Source organism: Panthera onca, chromosome C1, assembly GCF_046562875.1.
Source record: "Panthera onca isolate mPanOnc1 chromosome C1, mPanOnc1 haplotype 2, whole genome shotgun sequence".
NCBI classification, from domain to species: domain Eukaryota; kingdom Metazoa; phylum Chordata; class Mammalia; order Carnivora; family Felidae; genus Panthera; species Panthera onca.
The window spans coordinates 145622490-145649632 of NC_138346.1; the positions used below are offsets into that span (position 1 = coordinate 145622490).

General features: G+C 45.3%; 1 protein-coding gene across 4 annotated transcripts in view; it reads right to left on the minus strand.

Annotated features, from left to right (window-relative positions):
- The window catches only part of LRRC8D (leucine rich repeat containing 8 VRAC subunit D), a 122923-nt gene extending 114901 nt beyond the window's left edge, over nucleotides 1–8022 (minus strand). The window contains exon 1 of one of the 4 annotated variants that reach the window (XM_060621327.3): nucleotides 7753–8022. The gene's annotated coding sequence lies outside the window, so the exon portion shown is untranslated. Of the gene's footprint in view, nucleotides 1–6856; nucleotides 7153–7320; nucleotides 7571–7752 lie in introns of those variants that run through there. The other 3 variants (XM_060621321.3, XM_060621323.3, XM_060621322.3) reach the window with 3 other exon arrangements.
- Between the last annotated feature and the right edge of the window lie 19121 nt (nucleotides 8023–27143).

Genomic DNA, 27143 nt, shown 5'->3' on the forward strand with positions numbered 1-27143 from the left:
TTATGGGTTGCTGGGGAAGTGAAGCCTTCCTTGGCAGTGTTCCTGACTATTACCAGCAAGCAGAAGAGGAAAGTAAAAAAGGGTTTTAAGAAATGTTCATAATGGCATCTACCATGGATATCTGTGAGCCTTCACAACAGCAGGTGTCAACAGGAGGATATGGACATCTTGAAAACCTCAGCAGTAGTAGTTCCCACACTTAATTTCATAGACCAGTAGAATCTTACAGGAAGGCTGTCATAAAACTGCCAGGGTTTGGGTGACCAAGAGAGGACCTCAAAAAAGCGATCATCGCCATCCTTCACAAGAGGAAACAAAATTAACACCTCAAAGTAGGAAGTACCCAAGATTTTTTAAAAAGACCTTTGAAATTGAATAAACTTAGCATTAAAATCAAAACTCAAAAGCTTGCCGCATTGCTTTTACTCTTTTACCCCACAGGCTGGTGCAACTGTCACCATGGAACCTGGAAACAACTGCTCAGGAACAGACTTCAAGTTGGCTCATTATGCCATCCAGTCTGGGGATGCAGCACCTCATGAAAACACCACGGGCCACCCTGTGAACCATCCACCACCCTGTGAACCATCCACTGCCTTGGTCATCACCTTCCAAGGACACAGATGTATCCTTAAAGTTCTTTGTCTTAGTAACTAACTGTGAGCCTGTCAGCCACGAATGTTTCAAAACCTTTTGTCTTCAGTGGGTACCCAGACTTCTGTGTACAAAAGACAGTGAGTGGTTCTGTCTCGGCTCTACACATGGAATCACTTGGGGGGGTGGAGGAGAGCTCGTTTCAACACGAAACTCCCCCCGCCCCCACTCCCCAGAGATTTTGATTCGATAGATGGGGCTTGAGTAACTTTAAAAATATTCCCCAGACTGACTCTGATGATAGCCAGGGTTGAGAAAAACTGGTGCCATATTTTTTTGCCTTCATCCTGAACTTGCGTATTATAAAGCTTTAATGTATACCTCTTCATGCATTCCTTCTGGCAACAGATATGAACAGAGGACCTGCCATGCATGAGGCAGTAGGAAATCCGTGCAGAACAATACAGATATCTCCCTGCCCTTGCCACACTGACAAGTACTGGACCATGGAGACAAGGAAGCAGGCAACTGAAATACCACATTCAGGTTTGCTGGGATTAGGGGAACAATCAGGTTCTCCTATCCTTATCCTAACGGTTTCATGGGTTTCAATAATATCTCCTTGCAGTCTTCTTTCCAGATACTAAAAATCCCATTATTTTTTATTTTATTTTATTAAGTCCCAATATTTTTATCAAAAAACAGACGGGGAAGGCCCTGTCCTTCTGGAGCTTCCATTCTAGCAGGAATGTCTACATTTTTTAGGTACCATTACATTGGTCGTTCCGGCTCCAGGGTCTTTCCTAAAGACAGGTGCCCATGCTTTGAACAAAGCACAGTGAAAAATCAAATAAGATTTTCTGTTTCGTTTCCAAAATCTTTTGTATGAAGCTTACCATTTCCTGCCTTTTTTAACCTGCAAGAGCAAGTTGGGACAACACTGTGAAAGTGTTTTTGAAGTCCTTTCCCGGGTTTTGCCAGCAAAACACCCACACTATGACAGTTCCATAACTTCTAAGTACCTGACCTCATACTGCCCACAGAGAAACTCACCTGCAAATCTGCTGATGACTCATATATCCTAATACGGTTTCCCTGGAGTAAATCCCCATTGGTTACTTATTTCATAATTCAGAAGAGCTTGCTGTCATCTGTAAACTTAGAAATTCCACTGTGTGCTCCTTCTTCTGGATCAATTATGTAAATAAGGCCTGAGGGACCCACTGTTTACACACCTTCAAGCAGAGGAGAAATCTTTATCCTTAGCCTTTATTTGTGGTCTTTAAGGCAGATGAATTCTAATGCCTGCTCTGTCACCTCCTGGGTAAGCTACAGCTAATCACATCACCTCCCTGGGCCTGGATTTCCTCGATTTTATGGATATAAAATTCAACTGTTGATACCTTCCATCTACAAAATTCTACCTTTCTACTCAAAATGATACATCACATCTTTAATTCCAAGGTGGCTTCAAGTTCGGTATAGCCTTTGAAAGTCTACAAGGACAATACCTAAGGGCTTTCAAATATTTTCCCTCTCAAGAAATCTCATACCTTCACAAAACATCCCTTCTGCTCTCAGGAATATCTCTCACCTCCAGAGGACATGGAGAGGTTTCCCATGTGGACCAGAACAGAAGTGAGAGCGAACAGACCATCTGGACAGACAACACACCAGCAGGGGACCAGGGCATGATGGATATTCATAACAAAGAGGCTGTACTTGTTAGCTACAAGATCTGGAATTTTGTTCTAACACTCTCAAAACTGTTGGATGGCTACCATCCCAACCAAATCATTTGTTTAAATCTAGTTTATTGGATAGATCTAGAACATTTGAAGAACTTGGCACTAAGTTACTTACGCTTTCTGAACTGCCTGCTTCAAAAGACATCTGAGCGTGGTAATTTCCTAATGTCATTTCAGTGAAGACACATGAAATCTGGTAAGTATGAAATCACACCAATGACAAGCTAAACCCTAATTCTGGGAAAAGGGCTTGTTTCTAAGCCCTAATCCTCTCTCCTGCCCCAAATGTAAACCTGTCACTAATTAAGTATTTTGAGCATACTAGCAAAAAGAAAAGGAAAAAAAGCTTAGCCTGAGTGGGAACCACGTTCATACATGGTTTTTTCAATACCAGTTATCCTATTTATGTCCGCACAAATTTCAAAAGCAACTCTGATCTGGTAAGCTTCAGATTTGCACAGAACATTAGAAATTCTCTTCCAGATGTCTAAACAGAATTACAAAGACCTTAGAGGATGGAGTACAGATTTCAGAAGCTTGCAACTGACTCAAATAATTTCAAAAGGGCACCTCAGGTGCAAACATTTGCAAAAGCTAAATGCAATGTAGTCTGACCACAAACATAGATTCCTTAGAAGCCCCTGACCTAAGGGCCAATCAACCCCTAGAATTTACCTCCATCACTAAACACCTCAGCTCTCAAATAGGACCGGCAGTGCCAAACTACTGGGTTTCGTGCAGTATTAATACAAGTGACTATAAAGCTTTTGGCAAAGTCATCCTCTACTCCTCTCTCATAGGATTAGAAGGCAGAATCAAGACTTTAAAATCTCAAAAGGCCTGAGACTGGACCAAAATAAATAGGATACCACTGAACAGGGACAAAAACTAAAAACCGTCCACTCAATCTCACCTACACATACAAAAATCTGCCCAATGAATAGGGTCGCAGCAGCTCAACACCATATCTGGATGTTTTGACAGTTTGACTGGACAGAACCTACAGGTGAATCTGTGCTAGGTGCTGTTTTTTAAAAAAGGCAGTTTTGGGGATGCCTGGGTGGCTCAGTCGGTTGAGCGTCCAACTTTGGCTCATGTCATGATCCCACAGTTCGTGAGTTCAAGCCCCACATCGGGCTCTGTGCTGACAGCTCAGAGCCTGGAGCCTGCTTCAGATTCTGTGTCTCCCTCTCTCTCTCCCCCTCCCCCGCTCACACTCTGTCTCTCAAAAATAAATAAACGTTAAAAAAAAAAAAAGGCAGTTTTGTGGGGCACCTGGGTAGCTCAGTCAGTTAAGCATTCCACTCTTGATTTTGGCTCAGGTCATAATCTCACGGCTCATGAGATCAAGATTGAGCCCCGTGCTGGGCTCAGAGACTGCTTGGGATTCTCTTCCTTACTCTCTCTCTGCTCCTCCTCTGTGTGTGCACTCTCTGTCTCTCTCAAAATAAAATAAAAACTTAACAAAAAAAAAAAGACAGTTGTTTAAATTGCAGTAAGTAGATGTTTATGCCTTGGTCTTAGGAAAAAGCTGTCCTACTATACTCTCTGTTGACCAAGCATACCTCAATTACCGTATTTAATTCCAATTACCATTACTCTCTATGAGAGATGCTGACAAACTAAAAAGACATCTAGAAACCATGTCCCACACAGGATTGTGAGAAGAGGTTGACTATTTTGCATTGAGAAATGGGGAGAGAGACATCATACCGTCTTTGTGAATTCAAGGGGCTGTCCTCTGGATATGGGAAGTTCCAGAGGCACAGAATCAACGGAACAGTTTCGAGGAGGCAGCCTTCAGCTCAAATAAAAATCACACATGGAATCCAAAGATATAATGACATGTCTTCCTAACTACAGGGTTCCCTGTACTTTCTAGGGGTTATTTAAAAAAAAATTTTTTTTAATGTTTATTTATTTTTGAGAGAGAGAGCTAGTGTGAGCAGGGGAGGGGCAGAGAGAGAGAGAGAGAGAGAGAGAGAGAGACAGAAGCTGAAGCAGGCTCCAGGCTCTGAGCCTGACAAGGGGCTCCAACTCACAAACCATGAGATCATGACCTGAGCGGAAGTCGGTTGCTTAACCGACTGGCTTCCCTCTAGGGGTGTTTAAACAGAGGCTGTCTAGCAAGTGTAAAATTTACTAAAGAAGTTATACCAGGACCTCTCTCAAATTCCAGTTCTGACTCCAAGATTCCCCACCTACCCAGTATTATACTGCCCTGCTAACTCATCTGCCATGATTTCTCAAAAATGCCCTTTTCTTCTGATTAGGCTTTGCCCAGATCCTACTCACTTCAGGCAAAGCAGAGCAGAGGTCTCCTAGATTGGCCTCCCAAACTTGACGTCCTCGCTCACCAGTCAAGAACCACCTCCTTCAAGGCCCATTCTGAGATGTAACTTTCCTTCACGGTGACCTTAACGTTTGCTGTTAAGGTCGAGCAGGGTTTCTCAACCCTGGCACTACTGACATTTCAGCCGGGATAGTTCTTTGTTGTGGGGGCTGTCCTGAGCATTGCAGGATGGATGTGCAGCAGGATCCCTGGCCTCTTTCCACTAGATGTCAGTAGCACCTGCCTCCCAGCTATGACAAAAAAAAAAAAAAAAAAAAGTTTCCAGACATTGCCAAATGTTTGCTGGGAGGCAAAATCACCCCTTGTTGAGAACCACTCTTCTTGAGGCAAATGATTAGCATCACTGACCTGTGCTTCACGTTTTCCACTAACTAGATCTCCCCTAACTCCATCAGTCTTGTTCTCTGCTCCAGCCAGGCAAACCTATTTACTATATTTGACTTGGGACAAAGCTCACTGCTTCCCCTAAAACATGCTCCTTCCCCCTTCCCCAAAGCACACAATACTTTTATCTGGCTCCAAACACCCTTTCCATTTCAGTATTCCTTGACCTCCTAGAAAAATGCAATCCTTTGCTTCTGGTGGTGTCCTCACTTGTATCTGTCTTACCTGCCCTCTATTTGTGCAAGAATCTTCTCCTTCCTTGTTAGGGAACCACAACACCCACTCTGGTTTTCCGCTTGCTGCTGGCACTCAATAAAGTGACTGGTGTTTCTTAGAATGTCAAGAATCAGCTCCAATTATGTATGAAAAGTACGTGAAATCCCTTACCAACTACCATTTCAAGAGCATGTGTGATCATGAGTACACAGTTGGAACAAAACTTTTGACTTCTTCACAGATAGTGCCAATTTACCTGTGTTACTGAGATTGAACCAAGTGTAACTTCCATCATACAGCTACCAAAACAGTTTAGCTACCAGGACATGACAAACACATCAACATTTTGTGAAATTAATTTTAAAAAGCTCATCACAGTATAAAAGTGAAGGGAAAACAGCAAAGTGTTGATCAAGTTTTTGAATTCTGTAAACCTTGGCAAGGAGAAAAAGATATGAACATGGCTCAATACTTTAACTGTTGCATCATACACTACTCAACGTGGTAACAGAAGAGACTGGGGGACTGGGTCACCTAAGGACACTTCCCTCTGCAAACTTCTAACGTGTTGAGTTTTAATCAACAAAGTACACACTTACACACCGTCAATAAAAACGAGACAAACCTAAGATAAAATGTTCAAATATGTAAGTAAACCATGCCAATTCAAGATTTGCATTTTCTTTCAGCTCCGTGGATTACCTAATCATTTTACAGGAGACTTCCTAAATAACCTACGGAGACCAAACACTCCAAATCAACTGTGCTGGATCCTTATTTTAACTCATCTCAGGATCTTTTCTCTCTTGCTTTTGCACTTTAACAGGATTTTAATCAACTGATGTGGAATACAAGAGAAGTGACAACTCTAACCCTTTCCTAGCTGATGGCAGGAGTTTGGCCAGTATTTATGGACAGTAAAATGAAATGCTGTTTACGGACCTCCTTTACTAGCCATGGATTCTTCCCACAGGTCTGTAAAGAGCGGCGGAGGTGGGGGGGGGGGTCCCAGAAGCTTTGGTGGGGAAGGTCTGAATCACTGTCATTCTTGGCACCTGGAAGTGCCCTTTGGTTGTTTATGAGGCAAACAGCCGTCACCATTACTGCAGACAGTAACTCCTCGCCTGTCCAGACTCTTCCAAAGTCCAGCACAGAACACAAAATAGGTGCTCAATAAGAGCGGCCTGAATGGAATTTTATTTTCAAAGCTCAGGAAAGTTTCCAGAAGCCTGCTCTCTTTTTACTCAGTTATCTTTCAAAATATATCCTCACAGATTTGCCCAACAAGAAATATTTTTGAAATTCAAGGAAGAAAAAGGAGGAAATTTGCAAAGCAGGAGCCATGTATGAGCCCAAGTAGCTCAAGTTGGGCCCCACAATTGGCTAGGACTCCCCAGTACTATTCCCCATCTCTCGGCCTACCTCTTGAGCGCTCGCTCCCTCACACCTTTGCGTTGTTTCTGTCCTGAAGCCTCACCTCCCCACCTTCTGCCACACAACCCCCAGCTGCGTACCCACTGGGACCGCAAATCCCACCTCTTCCTCTCCAGCAGGGACCTACCTCTCCTCCCTCGACCTGCGGCAGCTCTCCTTCACTGCGGCTGGCTTTTTAAGAAACACAACACAGAAAACAAAACAAAACAAAACAAAAAAACAGCCCTCCAAAAAAACCAAAAGCCTAATTTGTTTATCCCCACGGGAGACCCTAAATGAGGGGGGACATTAGGAGGAAGGCCTCTATCAACCCTCCAGTAAGCAACTTCCCCCAATCCTCCTTCCCAAGCCCCTGGCCAGGATTCGAGCAGAAGTCCAGTTCCCAAGTGCCCACGCCTTCAAACAAGCTAGAAGCGGATTATACCGGTACCCAACCCGGAGATGGCCCGCGGCGGGCAGGGTGCACCTGCGGGCCCCCGGCTCCCTCCCTCCGGCGCGGGGGGCGGGGCGCGGCCCTCATTCCCCGCCCAGCCCACCCGGCGCGGGAAGCAGGCGAGGGGGAGGCGTTTCACGAGAAGTTAAAGGGCTCACCTTCTGGGCTCCCGGCCAGCAAGGCCAGACACCAAACACCCACCTCCGGGAGGAATCAGCGGAGCCGAAACCGGGACTCCCCGCCCTCCCGACTGCGCGGACGGGGGCGAGGGGAGGGAGCGCGCGCGAGGGGGAGCTGGAGGGAGGCAGTCCACACTCTCCTCTCTCAGGGCCCACCGCCGGCGGCCGAGGCTTCGGCGGCGCCCGCCGCTCCAGTTGCCCAGAGCGGCGCAATCTTCCGGGCCCGGGCGGTCGCAGACGGGAACCCAGCGCGGCCCCGCGCGCCGCCCGCGCCCCCTCCCCCCCCCCCCCCCCCGCCCCTCGCTGCCAGTTCCGCGCCGCGGGGCAGGACGCCTGCGCCGGGGGCGCGCGCTTCGGCTCCGGGGCGGCTCCCACCTGCGCGGCCCCGGCCCCGGCGAGGCTAGCACTAACCTTGGGGGGCAGTCGGGGCAGCTTGGCCGCCGAGCCACGGCTTATGCTGAGGCGGGAGGTGGCGGCATCACCTGCGGCGGGCGGCGGCTGCACCGGGACGCGCCGGGGCGGCGAAGGCGCGCGGCGCCCTGGACCCTGCTCCCGAGGCCCCGCCCGCGGCTGCCACCTCGAAGCGCGGCGGAGGAGCCGGGGCACCACGGGCGGCGGCAGCGGCGACGACGGGAGCAGCAGCACATGACTCTGTAACGGGGGGAATTAGACAAAGCGTAACATGGACTCCGGGCCCGTGCAGGCGCTGCAGCTCCGGGACCAACCGCAGCCAGCGAGCGCCGCGACTGGCTCGGCCACAGCCAATGGGGCGGGCCGGGGCCTCCATGTGACGGCGAGCACTTTCCCCTGGCCGCCCTGCCGCGCCCGCGGAGGGTCGGGGCTCTTCCGCAGCGGGCCGAGCTCACCGGAGGGGGCTAGCGGCCAGTTAGGTGGCCCAGGGTCGGGGATTGGTGGCGGGAGGCTGCTGGCCGCCGAACAGGTGCATGGGGCGGGGAAGATCGCTGTCGCCTGAAGACTTACCTGTCAAACGCCTACCTGAGCAGGGCGCGGAGCCAGGCAGACGCTGTCGCCTGGAGGGAGCGGGGCAAGGTCAGCAACCTTCGCCCTTCCTGGGTCTGTCCTTTTGACTAAAACTCTGATATTAAGACATGGGGAGAAATGCAGTGACATGGTAGGGGGGAACTGGCGTAAAAGTCGTTTAAGCAGGCTCTAGTCTAAGGAGCTAAGTACTTGCCTCGGATTCGGGGCACTCACAACTTTATCTTGGCACGAATAGCTTCTCGGCTTCATTTGTTCCGTCTCTGCTATTAAAGATATATTGGAGAGTCGGTTCTTGTTTTAATCCGAGTCTACTCTCTTTTCCCCATTCCTTTTTACCAAAATTATCTTGTGCCTGAAGCCGGCAGGTGAACGGCTGCCCTCTGCTAAGGACTGTCCTGCTAAGGCTGCCCTGTTCCCCAGCCTGATAGTTTTCCCTCTTGTTTTTGTTGTAATATTGAAATGTGTTTCCCCTGTTTCTCATGGGGAGAAGCAGGGATAAACAAGTAAAGCCAGGAGGGATGTTTGGAATTGGTGCTTTATAACAAGTCAAGTGGCTTCAGCCCAGTACTTCAATATCTCCTTCTATCTGAATCCACCCATTTCTGTGAACAACGGAAAGTCCCATCTCTGTTAAGGTCTCTCCATGTCAGTGAATGTTCAGTCACCATTAACTCCGCGTCCCCATGTTTCTTGTAAACATGCGGCACAAAATGTGACAGGTACTCGGGTGGATGTGTGTTTAGATATAGGATATAGGCAGGCCTTAGAAAGAGTGGTTTTCTAGGTTTCAGGAAAGGCTTCCGAGAGAAGAGGGTGATTAGAACCGACCCTGGAAAGGGAGCCCTTGTTGATCAGGCCCTGGAAGTGAAGAAGACCAGCCGTGGCAGGGAGGAGCATGAACAGAGGTTCAGAGCACACTCAAGGGACTGTCCTAGATGAATTACCACATGACACTAGATTTTGAACCCTTCTGACCTCCTCTTGCTTTCTCACTTTCCTTGCCCTGTCCCTCATACCAGCAACCTCTCCTATTCCACACACCCAGCTGAGAAGGAGGTGTGTGGGCAGGGGCTGTGCACTAAGCGATTTAATCACAGAACCAGATTTGCTCTTCTGGACGTTAGAACAGTTTTAAAACTGTTAACATCTAGTGGTGTAATAGTTTGATTGAAAACACCCCACTATTGTAACTGATTTGGAATGTTTTGCTGTTTGTAAAAACACTTTGTTCCATGTTTTGATCTTCCTGGGGCTTTAAACTATGGTTTGAGATTTGAGAGAAATAGGATTTCAAGATTGGTATAAACTAAGAAAAAAAATAATACTTAGAATACAGTTAAATGTGGAGAAGCAGGCATTCACATACACTTATCAGTACAAATTGGGTAAATCCTTTTGGAGGGCAATTTGGCAATTTTGGAAAAAATACGTATGTGTGTTCTTTTTGACCAGATAAGTCCACCTCTAGGAGTTTATACTTCAGGCTTATATATGCAAACAATATATATTTCAGAAATATTTATACATGTGTCTAAAAATACATGTACAGGTGTTTATTGCATTGTCTGTAATAACAAAAACATGTAATGGTGTACAAGTCTAACAAGCCAGTAGGAAACTTTAAGCAAACTATACTAGATCTGTAAAAGGAAACCAAGTAGCCACTAATATAAAAAAGATAGATCTATTTGTACATGGAAGAACATTCAAAATCTATAAGTGAAAAAAGCAAACTGCAGAACAGTATGGATGCTATGATCTCATTTTTATTTGCATTTTTTCTTGTCTCTAACCATACATGCTATTAAATGTATGCTTAGTGGAAATCTGGAAGCATGTGTAACAAGCAGTTAGCAGTGGTTATCTCTGGCTGTGGGATCACGACGGCCATTCGCTTTCTCTTACAAAGTTCTGTGCGTTTGCATTGTTTTTATGTCGAGCACATATTACTTAGATAACAAGAAAAATAATAAAAACATTTTTAAAGGTAAAATTGGTAAGAACTCTCCCAATAACAAACAATGAAAAATCACTGTGATGGTCCGGGATGTAAAAGGATGTCACCTTCCTTTATTCCCCAAGGAAAACAAATGGGAAGGAGACAAAGGACAATAATTGATGTAACATTGGATTCAAAGTTAAGAAATATGACAGAAAAGGAACCTGGGGCTACTCTAGGCATGTCTACAGGGATGAGGTGGGGGAAACAGACTTCAAGAAGTTCTGTTCAACAAGAACTTACAGAACAGTTACTATCCTTTGCTGAGTTGTTACAGTCAGGAATCCGGTAGCCGTTCAGGCACACGGTAAATCTGTATCTCGCTAATAACAACAAGTGCAGTGCTTATGATGGGCCAGGCACTGCCCTAAGTACTGTACATATGTTTGCTTAGTCCTCACAGCAACCCTAGGAGATAGATACTATTCCTAGCCTCATTTTTTAAGACTGGAAGCAAAGGCCTGAGGAGGTTATGAAATTAGCTCAAGTTTACGCAGCCTTTAAGTGGCTCTAGAGGTAAGCACTTACCATATTGTCTAAAAGGACCTTTTAAAATAAAGGCCATTATACATTATTACCTGAGCATCTGTTTTTAGCAAGTATTGTAATTCTAGGTTGATTTGTGCTTACCTAAACTATAGTGTTTGGCATGGCCCTGAGGCACTCAGTAATACCGAATGAATGAATGAATAATTGACTTTCCTATGGAGAAGCCTCTAAGCTCCTGGGAGGAGCGAGTTTGCATTGTTCCCCTTTTTATCACCTAGTAGAATGCCCAACATGTGGTAAGCAATATGAATTCCGATAATCTGTAAACATGTTTTTGAAATATTGTACGGGAGTCAAGCTTTATAAATTGATCCTAAATACACTGGGGTAGCTTATGAATATAATAGCATGATGAATTCCTTGTAACATGAAGAAGAGCCGTGGGGCACAGGGCTAAATCTGGATACACCTGCATAACCACACATAAATAAATATAGACTATATTTGCTTGGAAAGTGGCAGTAATGCCAAAGAGCGGAAGGGATACAAAATTGCACATTATTTGAGCCTCTTTTTCTCTCATCTCTCTTGGTTTCTGAAATGGGGAGGAAGATACATACCTCAAGTTATTGTGAGGCCCAGGACTAAATGACATGTGGAAAGGGCTTAGCTAAGTGCCTTATAACATAGGCATTGCTCAGTAAATGTTACCTATTATAAGTGTGTCCATTTATTATAAATGTGACCCGATTTCCAAATCTATTGTGACTATAAACTCTACAGCTAACACAGTGGGCAATGTGGGGGAGCTCATATGCATATCGTGCTTTGAAATGGTAGAGTAGGGGCTCAGTCAAAGCAAATGGACACTCAGTCTCCTCTTCTTCTGTCCCACTTCCACTTTTCCTCTTCTTTTTATTATTTTACATGGGTTAAACCCATTTCACGTAGACTTATTTAAACTCTCAACCTAGGAGGTAGAAAGCAAATTGTCCCCTTTCCTCACAGCTGAGGAAATTGAAATGTTGGAGACTAGATTAGACATGAGCAGGTCGAGGAAGGAGAACAGTGAGGGGTGGAGGAACAGAACTGGGTGGGTGTGTGGGGTAACTCTCCGTAAGAATTGATATAATACGGGGTCCAAAGAGGAAGGGAATTTGCTAGGCTGTTATAATTAGAAATAAGACAGTGAAATCGAAACTAGAAGAACTAAGGGTACATGTCTTACCCACAATGAGGAGAAGTGGACCTATCCCTTCTAAGATAGATTCATAGAGTGAAAAAAAATTAGGGTTGCCTATCTAGGCACACCAGTGCTCTTTGGTAGCCCTAGACTGTGTTTTCTTCACTGGGGAAAATTTTTTTTTGAAGCATTTAAAAAAACACCAAATTTAACTAGGTGAGGATTGGTACCCATATCTTCTGCTTTCCTGCCAGCCACCATTAGGGATGGACTCTTCATGTTCTTAGCGAAAGCCAGTTTTTCCGCTCTTGAACCCCATCTCAAATGATAATTCCAGCAAGTCTCCTATATTACTAATTTACCCCTCTCTGCTGGACTATTGCCATCAACATTTTTTAATTTTAATTGTTTTTTTTAACGTTTATTTATTTTTGAGAGAGAGATCAGGGGAGGGACAGAGAAGGGGACAGAAGATCCGAAGCCTGCTCCACACTGACAGTAGAGAGCCCGATGCGATGCTTGAACCCACGAACCTTCAAACTATGACCTGAGCTGAAGTTGGAGGCTTAGCCGACTGAGCCACCCACGCGTCTGACATTTTTTAAAAATATTATTTCTTCCATCTTAAGGAATAAACTGTCTCTTGACCCTACTATCCCTGCTCCATTTCTCATCTCTCCGTTGCATCTAAACATATTGTTTCCAATTCCTTTCTTCCCATTATCTTTTCCACTCAATCTAATTAGGGTTTTACTCCCAAAGCATCACAGAAACTGATCTGACCAAGATAACCGACAACTTCTACTTCACTAAATATAGCAGCGAATCCTTAACTGACCTCTCAGCTGCATTAGACTGCTCCCTCCTCTTTGGTAAACTACCTTGTCTGGACTTCCAGGACACCACACTCACTCTCTCCAAGGAGATCATCCACTCTTATGGCTTCGAGTTCCCTTTCTATGGCCAACAACCCGACATATGTGTCTCCAGCATATTTCTCTCTCCTGAGATCCAATTTGCATTTCTTAAAAATTTTTAAATGTTTATTTATTTTGAGAGAGAGAGAGTGCGTTAGTGTGAGTCGGGGAGGGGCAGAGAGAGAAAGAGAGAGAGAATCTCAAACAGCCTCCAAGCTGAGTACAGAGCCCAACACTGAACCAACTGAGCTACCCAGGTGCCCCCCCCCATTTGCATTTCGAACTACTTTTTTGGTTTTCGCACTTAGACTTCTAACAGATATCCCAACCTTAACAATTTCCAAACCAAACTCCTGATTTCCCCCCAAAATCTGTGCAACCCACACACCTTTCTCCCTTTTAGTAAATGGCAGCTCTGTCCTTCCAATTGCTTGGGTTAAAAGCCTTGGAGTCCGTCATCCTTGGCTCTTCTGTCTTTCTCTCATAACTTATGTTGAAACTGGAAATCCTTCCAAACATGCACCATATTGTTACGCCTTGGTTCCATCCACCATCATCTCTCTCCTGTATTAACTCATAAGCCACTTAACTAGTCTATGTGCTTCCACTCATGCCCCATCCCTCCCCACAGTTGGTTCTCAAGAGCAGCCAAAGTGAGCCTTTTAACACATAAGACTAATCAACTCATTCCTTGCTCAAACCCTGTGATAGCTCCCTTTTTCATCCAGAGTAAAGGCTTAGTCCTTACAGTGGCTTACAAGGTCCTTGCACAATCTGTATCCCTCCCTCCCAACATCACTTACTCAGGGAAGCATACCCTGACAACCGTATCTAGACTGAAATTTCATGCCTACCCATTCCTCTCACCTTTATTATTTTCCTCTGAGCACTTATCATTGACTTATTATTTTTTTTTCGTTTAGTATCTATCTCCCCCTGCTAGAATATAAGCCCTTTAAAGACAGGAAATTTTATCTGTCTTGATTACAGATGTATTCCATGCATTTAGAATAGTGTCTGGCACATAGTAGGTTGTCAATAATTATGTTTTAATGAATGAATGAATGTAGTCCAGATTTCTAATCAGTATAAAGTCAGGAAAACTTTTCATAGGGAGAGATTTTATTTGTATCGTGCCGTTCTCGAAGTATTTGTTAACGAGAAAAGGCATTCGTATTCAGTCTCCAAATCTGGACCTTTTACTAAAATAGCACCTGGCACCTAGGAGCTTGTGTGGCAAAAGAAAAACTTAATGGAAAATATTACCTTTTTTCTAGTCTCCTAGCAAAAAGGGAAAAGGAAAACAATCTGCCCTGAGTTGACAAACAAAATTGCGAACTAAGAATTCCAAAGTTGTCAATCATATTCTTATTAATGAAAATATGTAAGGAACATAACACAACAATGAAAAGAATAAGTAAGGACGAATGATACATTCACTTCCTCGTAACTTACTACTTAACCTTAAGACTATCTTACTGTGTAGTAAAGTTGTTATGAACTCCAATCTGGCTAAAAGAAAAGGTTTAAAGGAAGTGGAGGAACCTAGATGGGACATAAAATAGCAAGCAGGACTCTTAATTATAACTTTGCCATTTGAAAGTTGAAATGACACAAAAATCCGGAGGAAAAGCACCGTAAAAAGGAATTGGGCAATACTTTAAAACAAAACAAAACAAAACTGGCTCCCAAAGCAAACTGATTTGTGTGGCCCTTTGAAAAGAGGAAGGAGGAGTAATGGCTGTTTCCAAATGGTGAGTTGAATGTTTAAAAACCCACACGGAACTCACTCTGTTAGGTTGTCTCCTGAAAGCTGTCTTCCTTGGGAAGAGAAGACGAGCACAACCAGAAACCTTAAATGTCAAGCTGAGGCTGAGCAGTGCCTGAGCCGAGGAGAGGAATGCCGAGGACAGGGAGACAAGCCAGCTGTGGGGTTTTCTTACTCATGGGTGAAATCCTAGCATTCTGGGGTTGAAAGAGTAATATGTCTGGGTACTGTCTGAAACTTCATCCAACAGTTCTTCAAAACAGTGTGGTCTAGAGATGATTGGAAAGTAAAGGTGAGCCCGAGAGGTTAGAATCATGGAACTAAAAGGCAGTGTTGCCCTAATGCAAGCCACTTCTTGGGCGCTGCAGACGCACGGAGGAGACAGCAGCCCCGTTTCCTGTTCCTGGGCCTTTGCCCAGCCTAGACATAGCTCCCCGGCCAAAGGGGAGCCCAGGCCATGTGTCTGGATTTATATCTAAATCTAAATACATGAGACTAGGAGATCTTAGACGTCTCAGATTCTGTGATATCCCCTGGAAGTTTATCTCCAGTGCACTAATGAATAGTTCCTCTTGCCACTTTCCTCATTAATGTTTGCCTCCTCTCCCTGAATCTCTATTCTTTTCTCACTTTCGAAATGAGTAATGTTTTCTGCATTAACTGTGTGAATCTCTTCTTTTTTTGTGCAACAATTGGGTGACAACCTGTAAACCCAAAGCCTACGGATGTGTTGTAACTGCATAGAGTTTTCTTGAAAAAATTTTAATTAGATGCCAATATTCAATAACTGGGAAATGTCACAAAACTACCCAGATTTCCAGCAGTTTGAACAACCAGGCTATCTGGCAAACCTGGAGTAATTCCTGTGTAGCAAAATCCTGCGAGGGCTGAGAAGTTGCTGCTTCAGCTGGTTCTCATTCTGCAGGTCACAAGTGGCCCAGCCACTCCTATGGTTCCGGGTTCTGAGGCAAAGAGGAGCAATTGTCCTTTGTCATTTTGTGTACACTATTGTGTTTTCTATAACAGAGACATACTTCTTTCCACCATGTTTTAATATTTCCTACAAATGTGCTTCACATTTTCCAGACCCGACCCACATTTTAACTGCCTGTCTGGTGACTTTACGCATTTGAGTCTGTGATCCATGGTTTGTATTATCGGGCTGGCCTCCCTGGTTTTCAACAACAACAACAACAAAACTTCTAAATGGTGTTCAAAATGAAGTGGTAAGAGCCCTGAACAACCCAAGACATTATATAATTAATATAATTATCAGGTGGTTAAGACTGAGGAGAAACTTCTAACCAAGACTCTGATAATCATACTTCATAAATCATTATAAATAATTTTCATGGAAATTTAGTCCTCAAGCAATTCTGCTAGGTATGTATCATTACCTCCATTTTTACAAATGCAAAAACTGAGGTGCAGAGAGAAGTGAAGGAATTTGCCCACAGCCACCCAGCTAATAAATGCCTAGCCTAGGAACAAGCCCAGAGTTTTCAGGCCAACCGCAATGCTCCTTATGGCACATTGTAGCTGTTGCATATTGTCCTTGAAAGCCAATGTGCTGTGATTCTGAGAAATCTTTAGAAAGTCCTCTGCCATCAACTCAGTAACATGTTTCAATGCTTTACAGCCCAGCTAGTTAGGAGAAATATTGGAATCATCTTTGACTTATATTCCTCCAACCCCACCTCTAACTGGGTGGATGGTCTTGTCTGTTTTTCCTTTAAAACATCTATTCTACCCAAATGTTTGTCTCCATTCCCTGTATACAATCTTCACCCCAAATCCACTGACTCACTCTTGGATTAAGGTAATGGGCTCCAGCTGAGGCCCTCACACAGCACTCTGTGTCCCTCCAGACTGTATTTACAGGCAAAGAAAGTGGCTTTGTAATAGAGCTTCCCAGTTACATTGTCTGTCTCAGAAAGTAGCAGTGGTTTTCTAAACAATTATCTATCAACTACTGGATCTGGTGTTCAAGGTCCATCCTTCTCTTAGCTACAATACTGCTCCCAGTATCTGCTGTCCTTCTCTATAGGAGAATTATACCTCCCACCCAGTGACCTCAGACTTGGCCATATGACTTGTTTGAACTAATGAAATATAAGTGAAAGTGACAGGTACCACTTCTGAGAAAGAGTTTTAAGAGTCACTGTGGGTTCTCATCTTTTCTCTTTTCCCTTGAAAATGGCAAGGTGCTGGATTAGAACTGCCTCTTCAGCTTGAATCTTGGAATGAAGAAACTGTGGAACAGAGTCCCAATGAGCATGGGGACTGATCCTCGGGCAATGTGGACTTACAGGAGGAGACGGTCCCATCTCCTATTTGTATGAGATGACTTATGACATGAGCAAGAAATCAACTTTTGCTGTCGTAGCTACTGAGAGTCTGGCACTATTTGTCATGGGGATGACCCAGAGAAAGCTGACTGATACAACCTCCACAAGCCATCTGTTTCCTTCAGGCCACACACTGTGCTCTTTTTTCAGGGCTCTGTGCTGGGGTATATGCTGTCCACAGCTTTTCTAGTCCTGCTGAATTAGAGCTGCTTGGACTTATCATTTTGCTTGGTATCAACTAATCCTCAAAGATGTGCTCAGTTAGAGATTGATGGCTCTGCTTATGGTTCTCTAGGTTATGGCGACAGTAAACCTAGAACCTCGTACATTGTCTGTTAGTACACACAACAGAAGGATCAAACAATCTGCCCCTTACTACAAGTGGCTGGGGTACTAATCAAACAGCAGTTCCCTTAAACATCCAACCATTCAGGATTACATACGGGGTTGTAGGCTTCAAAACCTACAACTTCTTTCTTAGAGAGGTATAAATAATGTAAGCAGTGATTTGCCCAAGTTAGACATTTTCTATGACTTCTTAAACTCTAGCTCTACCCTGGAGGCTCTTTTGAACACTATGGTATCCCCCATCTAGATAGTGGCATTGGCAGTGGCACTGGTTTGGCCCCACGATGAGACCCTCAGAAGACTGATCCAAAGGTCCCCATCTCACCAAGATCCTGTCTTCTTCATTCCCATTTTTTGCTGTTCTCACTACCTGCCAACATTTGCTAGTCACCCTTCTGCATCTGACCCAGTCTTTAAGACTCACCCTTCTCGTGAAGCCTAGCACTTTTTAGGACACCGGGAGGGAGGGTGGGAGAGTGCCCAGGGAAAGTGATAAGTAGCAATTCAGGGGCCTTGTTAAACCCCAAGACAGCTGTCTTGGACTGGTCCTCACCGAGGAGGCAAGGGGATGCTCGGAAATTCCAGATGCCAATTAGGATCAGAAGCCAGGGAGAATGGAATTGGGCATCTGGAAGGCAACACTACATGAAGCTGTAGACAGCAGGCAGAATCCTTGCTGAGAGCCAGTGTACATGGGTAGTGTCAACAGTTGGGACGTCAAGTCTGCAAAGGCTGGGCTTGGGCTTCTTTTTTTTTTTATCTTAAAAAAATTTTTTTTTAATGTTTATTTATTTTTGAGATAGAGATGACAGAGTGTGAACAGGGGAGGTGCAGAGAGAGAAGGAGACACAGAATCCAAAGCAGGCTCCAGGCTCCGAGCTGTCAGCACAGAGCCCCGATGCAGGGCTCAAACTCATGGACCATGAGATCATGACCTGGGCTGAAGTCAGATGCTCAACTGACTGAGCCACCCACGCGCCCCTGGGCTTGGGCTTCTTTATGTGGAGCCTAGAGGGGATGGTGTTGTGAAGCAACTCTTCCTTCAGAATCTTCCATAACTACTTTGGTCTCTCAGAGAACACCTCCAGTGCCAAGGAAAGGGAGAACCCCAGGCCACTGGGCCAGACCCTCCAGGTCTGCCCTCACTCCTGAGCAAGTGTTCTGAGGTCACGACAGGGAAGGCACCTGCTGGGTGTCAGTCTGAGCAGGGGCAACCAGGAAGGAGGAGGGAAGTCCCAGGCTAGGAGTTGGTGAGGGGACTCTGGGCTGGAGGAGTAGGGAATTCAAGGGAAAAAGCAGGAAGGGGTGTGAGGGATTGGGGGAGATGAGAAAGGGAGTCCTCTGTTGAGAGAACAGGCAAAGTAGAACAAGGTGGGTGCAAAATGAGGTCAGGAACACTCTAGAAAAGAGATCTGACTTGACTTTTAAACATTGCTTTGGGGTAATTCTCTTGTGTGTGTGTATTGGAGGGGGTGGGTAAGAACTCACAGTGCTGAGCTGATTCCCACTTCCTGCTACTCTGAACCATTAACTGTATCACATACTGTTTTGTGTTTCCCCTGCTATTTCATGTGTGTTTCATTTGACTCTTCCAACCAGGACCTAAACTCTGTCTTATGCTTCTTCACTGTCTCTCACTGCCTTGCCCAGTGATGAGCTGATTGATGGTTATTAATTTATGAATCAATACCTATCATCAACTCTTTTCATTATTTGTTCTCCTGCCATTGCCATACATGCATGCATTCAACAAGAATTTCTTTCTTGAATTTTTAAAGTTTTAAAAAAAGTTTATTTATGTGTTTTGAGAGAGGTAGAGACAGCATGAGTGGGGGAGAGGCAGATAGAGGGAGAGAAAGAGAGAGAGAGAGAGAGAGAGAGAGAGAGAGAGAGAATCCCAAGCAGACACCATGCTGCTAGTGTGGGGCTGACATGGGGCTCACAAATCCGTGCGATCATGACCCAAGCCAAAACTAAGTCGGACGCTCAACCAACTGAGCCATGCAGGCACCCTAACAAGAATTTATTTCTATACATAACACATAATAACAACATTTACTGAGTACTTATTAACTGTGAGCCAAGCATTGTGTGGGGTGCTGAAACACATTCATCAGTAAAGCCTAATCCCAGTACCTGGAGGGAAGGGCAGAGATGCAAATAGAAAAATGATACCCTGCCAGGTGTATCAGGGGAGGCTTCATGGAAGAGGTGATCATTTTGCTGGGTCCCAGAGGATGAATAAGGGTTCACTTAGGAGGGCAAGGAAAGTCCCACAGACAATGGGAACGGTATGAGCACAAATGCAGAGCTTAATTCTCCACCTTCATCCACCCTTGTAATCACAGAAGGGACAAGCCCTCTTCTACCCTAAATTTAATGAGTCCTCGAATGAGGATAAATACACAATTTCTGTTCATATTGTGTATAAACCGAAAGTATTGTCTTTATTCTTTTGCCTTGCTAGCAACCGTGTACGTAAAGACCTCAGCCAATTGCTTTTTAGATGGGGCTTTGCTGAGTTGTAAAGTTCTTGTCAAGAGTCTAACCATGAGGGGCGCCTGGGTGGCTCAGTCGGTTAAGCGTCCGACTTCGGCTCAGGTCACGATCTCACGGTCCGCGGGTTTGTGCCCCGCGTCGGGCTCTGGGCTGATGGCTCAGAGCCTGGAGCCTGCTTCCAATTCTGTGTTTCCCTCTCTCTCTGCCCCTCCCCCGTTCATGCTGTGTCTCTCTCTGTCTGAAAAATAAATAAACGTTAAAAAAAAAAGAGTCTAACCATGAGATTCTTTGCCTTTTTCATTATGAGCACTAGATTTGAGTGTCAACTCAAAAGACCTTCTCTTTTCATCTTAGCTGCTTTTGATTAATTAACTGAAGTTGTATATATCATGTATAAGTACCTCACATTCGTTTTGACTGCAAATAACTTCTTTTTTTTATAATAACAAATTTTAAAAAGATTCTTGGTATTTACAAATTTCCCTTTTACTTCCCAGCAACCTAAAAATCTTTTCATTTAGCCAAGATGGTCCAACAGCACTTTATCCAGCTCTGAGTAAGCATTTTTATCTTGTGAGTTACCATGGAATGCTTGAAATAACATGGATTCTGAAGAATGGTGCATTATAACACTAACGCAGCTCAAAACGTGGGCTATGGCTGGCTCAGTCAGAAGTGTATCTGACTCTTGATCTCAGGGTTGTAAGTTTGATACCCACATTGGTGTATAGATTACTTTTAAAAAAACCTTAAAAAGAGAGAGAAAGCAGGGGGGGGGGGGGGGCGGTGGCTATTTACCAGAAGGAAGTTTTTCCTCCAATGAAGTAGAAGTATCTCCCTCTCATCTACAAGACCTTAGACCACTAGCAGCAGTTACAAAGACCGAATTTATGTGCCTCTAACTGCATGCAGAAACTTTGGGCCACAGAGAGCATTTGTACTGAGTCTGTTAAGTGAAGGCATGGCTGAGCCCCAGTGAAGAATGCAAGTGCTATGCCTGGGAAGGTCATCTGCAGACTTTGGAACAAACGCATGGCTGGGTGTGAGCTTCAAGGGGAGTGAGGCTGTACTTTCACCCCTGGAAAGGCCTCCGTGATGTTTTACCTTAAAAGTCCAGAAGGCCAATGGCCATGTCCTGACAGCTTTGACCCTGCTGGGGGCAGTCAGTGCTATAATTTGTGACTTGGACCTGTTGCCCTGCAGAACAGCTGAGAACCTTTCCTAGAATCAACTTTGACCCAGGGGGACCCTGGGGTTTGGGTGGATGGACGGTGGACACATTTATTGCCATCATTTCATATGCCCTGCAAGAACACTAGAGCTCTTTTATTGTTTGTTCTGTGGTTGTTGGTAGGGTGGTGGCGGTGGCGGTGGCAGCAGTGGGGTATGTGTGTATGTGTGTCAGTTTGATGTGACAATGAACACAAATTTGAAATCTCACTCCTTCTCCCACTTGCTTCCTATCTGAGGCACAGCTGGCTGGCTGGAAGCACAGAACGGCAGGTGAGAAAACTGAAGGCAGCTTTGGGCAGCCAGGACCATGCAAGGAACTCTTCCCCTCTCCCGCCACTCCCTCCCCCAACCCCCCCCCCCCCCCCACACACACCTCTGGGTTCTTTTTCTGAACCTCTCATCTAACTCTCTACCTTCTGTTGAGTTCACCAGAACCCCCAGTATGGCATGTTTGTGATGTGGTGCGGAGGCTGCTGTCCCAAAATAAACCCTTGTACCGAGGAGGGAAAGCTGGTTTTAAGAGGCGTGCTAGCCAGCCAAGGCACTTAGCGGTACTTACTGGTTAATGTCTGAAAATTTTCTTTTTCTACAAAAAGCTAAATGGGGCTCATTAAGCTCCTCTGGTGTAATTTTTTTTTTTTTTTTTTTTTTAAAGAAAGGACAAGTTAAAAATAGCCTGAGCACAAGTCTTGGAGACAATGAAAGCTTTGGTTGTTAGGAAGAACTGGTGATGAGGTCCAGGGAGGGTTTCTGCAGCTGAAATTCAAAGCCCAGCAGGAGCCGTGGGACCCCAGCAGGAGGGGGTGGCTGGGTGGGGGTCCTTGACAAAGGCTGTGGGGGGCAAAGCTCCTGTTCCAGTAGGGACTCACATTCAGAGTCAGCGTGATGTTGCTTTTATCAAGCACCTATCAACATATAACACATAAGCTATCAAATGGTTATAACATAAATTCCCGACTCACATCTGCTTGGGATGTCAGGGTCCTGGTACAATTTCATGAGACAGTTGGGGCTGAAAAACCCAAAGGGTTGCTCCAGTTTGAGGCAGCAGATCTTTGAAGAAGACAGCTGTCCTGACTCATCAGGGGGATGATAAGGCCTTGCCTGCTGTGTGCCTAGAGAAAAGAGAAGGCAAGACAAACAGGTACCCAAGTGTGAATACTGCAGGAAGTGGAATTTTATCCACTGGTCCTTCACTAACCATCCCTTGTGCTGAGAGCCAAACCAGGAGGGTTCTGGAGGCAGCAAATTAAGCCCCCGACACCTCCCTCCCCAGGTTTTCAAGTTGGCAAAAGGAAAAGCGAGGGGAGCCATGGAGATGGAAATTAGTCATCAATGAACAGTCTGTAGCCCAGAGCTTTAACAAGGGCTCGTGCCAGCTGGGGACGTGTTGTTTTTGGACTCGGCGGGTGCATTTGTATGTTCCAGGTTCCGAACGCAGGAGCGCTGAGCCAGTTCTTCTCCTCCGACAGCTCCTCCAGGCACCCAGCGATGGTGCCCCGGCCACCAGGTCCCCGTGACTTGGGCCCCTTCTGCCTGCACCAAGGTTAATTTGGATTCACCTTTCCTGCCCTCCCTGTCTCCCAGATGGAGGAGTGGAGCTGCAGTGGGAAGGAATGTCTAATTCTCTAGGAGGGAGGGAAGATCTCCAGTCTCTCCCAAGGTTATGTCCCTCACTGCAGGCGCACCATGTGCACAACATACAGGGTTGACTTAAAAGGTCTTGACAGTGCTGTCCAGCGGTGACTTTTGGGGCTCAGGCTCTATCCCCTGCCCTCACTGCGGGAGAGCACTAACGAGGTGGTGTGAAAAGGGTGGGTAAAGTGGGCACGGACATTTAGGCAGAGACAGCTACTTGGCAGGGATGTGGTTGGGGCATGCATACAACAGATCGGGACCCTGACTGGGTGGTCTGTGAGTTCTTTGTAACCCCAAGATGTTCTGGCTCCCCAGGTCTGAGGTCTGGGGGTGATGGCTCCTGAGTCTGGGAAGCACAGTGTGGGAGGAGTTGCAAAAGCACTGGGGCTCCTTTCCTCCCTCTGGCTTGTGTCACCAACCCAGGAACCCAGCCCTCCTCCCTATCCGCTGCACTGTCCTCCTAGGGACTCACCTCGACAGCAATCCTTCTGTGGGTCCCACTTCTTGAGTACAATTACAATAAGAATCTTAGAAACCGTGTATTGAAGACTTATTATCTGCCAGGCATCTTGCATTATCTCATCTCTCCATCAATCGGCCAGTCCCAGGTTCAAATCCTGGCTGGGCCATTTATTACCAGGTCACTTTAGGCAAATCACGTAACCTCTCTGAGCCAGTTTCCCCAAGTAGTAAAATGTGGATAATAAAAGCACTTATCCTGGATAGCTGAGAGGAGCAAGTAAATTAATACATGGGAAGGGCTTAGCAGAGTGCCTGGCACAGTGCTCACTACTGTTAACCACTGCGATTCCATGTCAGGAGTATTAGTACTATTGCCACGCCTATGTTACACATAGAGCCCAGTCTCCCTGCGGCCCTGATGTTCCAGCCTGTGTTCACGGGGCATTAAAGCCTGGCTCTTTTCCGTTATGCTGCACTGCTCTTTAAGACTTCTCTTACATTATGTGGCACTTACAAGACTCAGTCATTTGAACTCTCCTGAGAGTGGAATAATGTCATCTCTTGTTTCCTATTAATAGTTAAACACACTGGCATATAGATCACAAAATGGTTTTGCTTTAAATATCCCATCTACAAGTTCAGGCGCCGTGTCTGGCAGAGTACCTGTCACATCTAAGGCACCACTGCATATGTATTGAGTTGAATTGACTTGCATCCATAGGGAAAACGAAGCTGGTAAAGTAACCAGGGCTTCACAGCTCCCCTTGGCCATCTCCTAGGCGCCCCATTTGACTCCCAAGTCATTGCCTCCATGCATCCCAGCCCACTGTGAGTTAAGATGCTTTTAAAAGTTTCTTTTCTCTCTTAGTCATTCTTCTCAGTTTGTTCATGCACTTACCCTACAAATGATCATAAATGCTTACTCTACAAATGAACATTAGCCTTCTATGCATCAGACCCTGTGCTAGATGCTGACATCTAATCGCGAACCAGAAAACCAAAGTTCCTGCTCTCACAAAGGGATACAGCAAATATCCAACAGATGAGGTTGGGCTACAGTCACTAAGGAAATACAGAATGATGCGCACACGGGACAGAAAGGTGTGTGTCCCATGTGCCATGCTCTGGTGGGAGAGGTGCGGGGTGCCATGGGAACACATCATAGGAACGTCGCACCCAGACTCTGGCAGCAAGATCATTAGGAGCAGCCTAAACTGAGTGATGGAGGGGAGTGGGAGCTACACGGGTAAGGGCTAGAGGGAGGAAATTATATTTTAGGCAGAGAGAAGCTCTGGAAAAGTGCTAACCCAATAGGAACCTACTGGGTATGGGGGAGGCAGGGAATAGGGCTTCTGCTCTTGAGAAACAAAATGTATAGAAATGAGGTAACTTGAGGAGCACCTGGGTGTTTCAGTCCGTTAAGCATCTGACTCTTTTTTTTTTTTAAATTTTTTTTTTTTAACGTTTATTTATTTTTGAGACTGAGAGAGACAGAGCATGAACGGGGGAGGGGCAGAGAGAGAGGGAGACACAGAACTGGAAGCAGGCTCCAGGCTCTGAGCCATCAGCCCAGAGCCCGACGCGGGGCTCGAACTCACGGTCCGTGAGATCGTGACCTGAGCTGAAGTCGGACGCTCAACCGACTGAGCCACCCAGGCGCCCCTAAGCATCTGACTCTTGATTTCAGCTCAGGTCATGATCTCACGGTTCACGGGATCGAGCTCCGCATTGGGCACTATGCTGACGGTGCAGAGCCTGCTTGGGATTTTCTCTCTCCCTCTCTCTCTCTGCCTCCTCCCCACTCTATCTCTCTAAAACTAAATAAATAAACATTTAAAAAAAAGAAATGAGGTAACTTGAGAAAATGTCTGAAGTAACAGCGGCAAATGGCAAATCACATCAGGATGATGTGATATATGAGTGTGAATATATTCAGAGTATTTTGTCAAAATGAAATTCATGAATGATGTACATCAGAGTCACTCAGGATGCTTGTTAAATATGCAAGGACACTATCTTCAATCTCAAGTATCATAACGTCTGGAGGGAGGGCCTGGACATTTGCAAGTTCATCAATCACCCTGGGTGACTCTGGTGCCTTTAAAGGTTTGAGAACCACTGTGAACCAGTATTTATGTATTCAGTACCCATCAAGTCTCAACCAGCCCTAACAATCAGGATGGAAGAGAAATGGCCTAAGGCCAGATACAGCCTCACAGACTCTGGGGCATGAAGGCATGGTGGTCTCAGAGGTGGATGAAGAAAAGCAAAGATGTTTCTAGCAGGTGAGATTGGAATAATCATAGGGAGTCCAAAAAGATGTGGCATGGAACAGCAAAAATATTGGACTGGCTGGAGTAGAAGGGCAAGGTTGTGCAATTACAGAGTTTTAGCTAAAAAAAATTCTAAGAAAGTCTGCAAATGAAGGGCATTTAATTAGACAGGAGGAGGGGCGCCTGGGTGGCGCAGTCGGTTGGGCGTCCGACTTCAGCCAGGTCACGATCTCGCGGTCCGTGAGTTCGAGCCCCACGTCAGGCTCTGGGCTGATGGCTCGGAGCCTGGAGCCTGTTTCCGATTCTGTGTCTCCCTCTCTCTCTGCCCCTCCCCCGTTCATGCTCTGTCTCTCTCTGTCCCAAAAATAAAAAATAAAAAAAACGTTGAAAAAAAAAATTAAAAAAAAAAAAATTAGATAGGAGGACATTACATGGTATCCAACAGAAAAAGCCCCAGTGCAATAGAAATACCATTGGAAGGATGGTATCTTAATAGTAAGGTACTTTTGCATTGCATATCTAACTTTGCATTGTCCATGATTGAACGCCTCACTTAATTTCACTGAATGTCAATTTCTTCATCTATAAAGGGGAGATAATAATATCTACTTTTCAGAGTTGTGAAGATTGAATGATATATATGCGAAAAATCAGTCCTATTCTGGACCAAGTTTATATTAAAACAATAACAAAAGCTAAAACCAAACATGCAGACACACACACACACACACACACACACACGCACACGCACACACATACCTTTCCACAATCCATCATGTGGTTTGTGATGTTTGGCCCCATGATAATTGCTGAACCTGCTTAACGTTTATTTCCCTTCTTTTTTCCCCTCTGCCTATCTCTAGCTGCTCAGGTGGCTTCCTGGGAGTCTGTGTAGCCAGCCTTCTCCTAGCGCGCCCCCTAGTGCTGGATGCTATAATGACTCATTCAGTCTCTGAAAGGAGGATAACGTTTTCTGATCTTACAAGAAACTGTTCTTTAAAGCTAATATAGCCTACATAAAAATAACATTTTTAGTAGGAATCTACCCATCGTCATCAAGGGAAAATTACTTTGTAATATGTAGCTCTCACAAATGACTGGTTCATAATTTTCTTCTCTAAACAGAATCTTTCAGGAAATACTTTGGGGTTGAAGATAGAACCAAAGACACGAAGGTTCTCCATCCTGAGTCTTCTCCTTCCATGCTTCCAAAGCAACTGAAGAAGTGCTTCCTTCAAATGTTTTTTATTGATTGTTTCACTTATAAGTTTCTTTTGAAAAAGTAGAACTGTCATTACATTGGGAACATTAGCAGTCTGATTTTTGGTGCCAGTTCTGTTGTTGGCTAATTGGGTGACTTTGGCTACGTAACACTCCTTCTCTGGATCTTGGTTTCTGCAAGAGTAAAGTGAGAGCCAAACTTTCTGTGGTCACTCAGGTCTCTTCTAGCACATGGGCTCTTTGCCTAAATAGAGACTGTGAAGGGAGGACATATCATTCCGGAGAGGCGTCAGAAGACCTACATCCTCATTCCTGTTCCAGTATCTACCACTTCTGGGACTGTGGCCAGCCATTTAACCTGTCCGGACCTTACTTTCCTCATCTGAAAAGTGGGAGAAAGAACTGCTCTGCCTTATTTACAG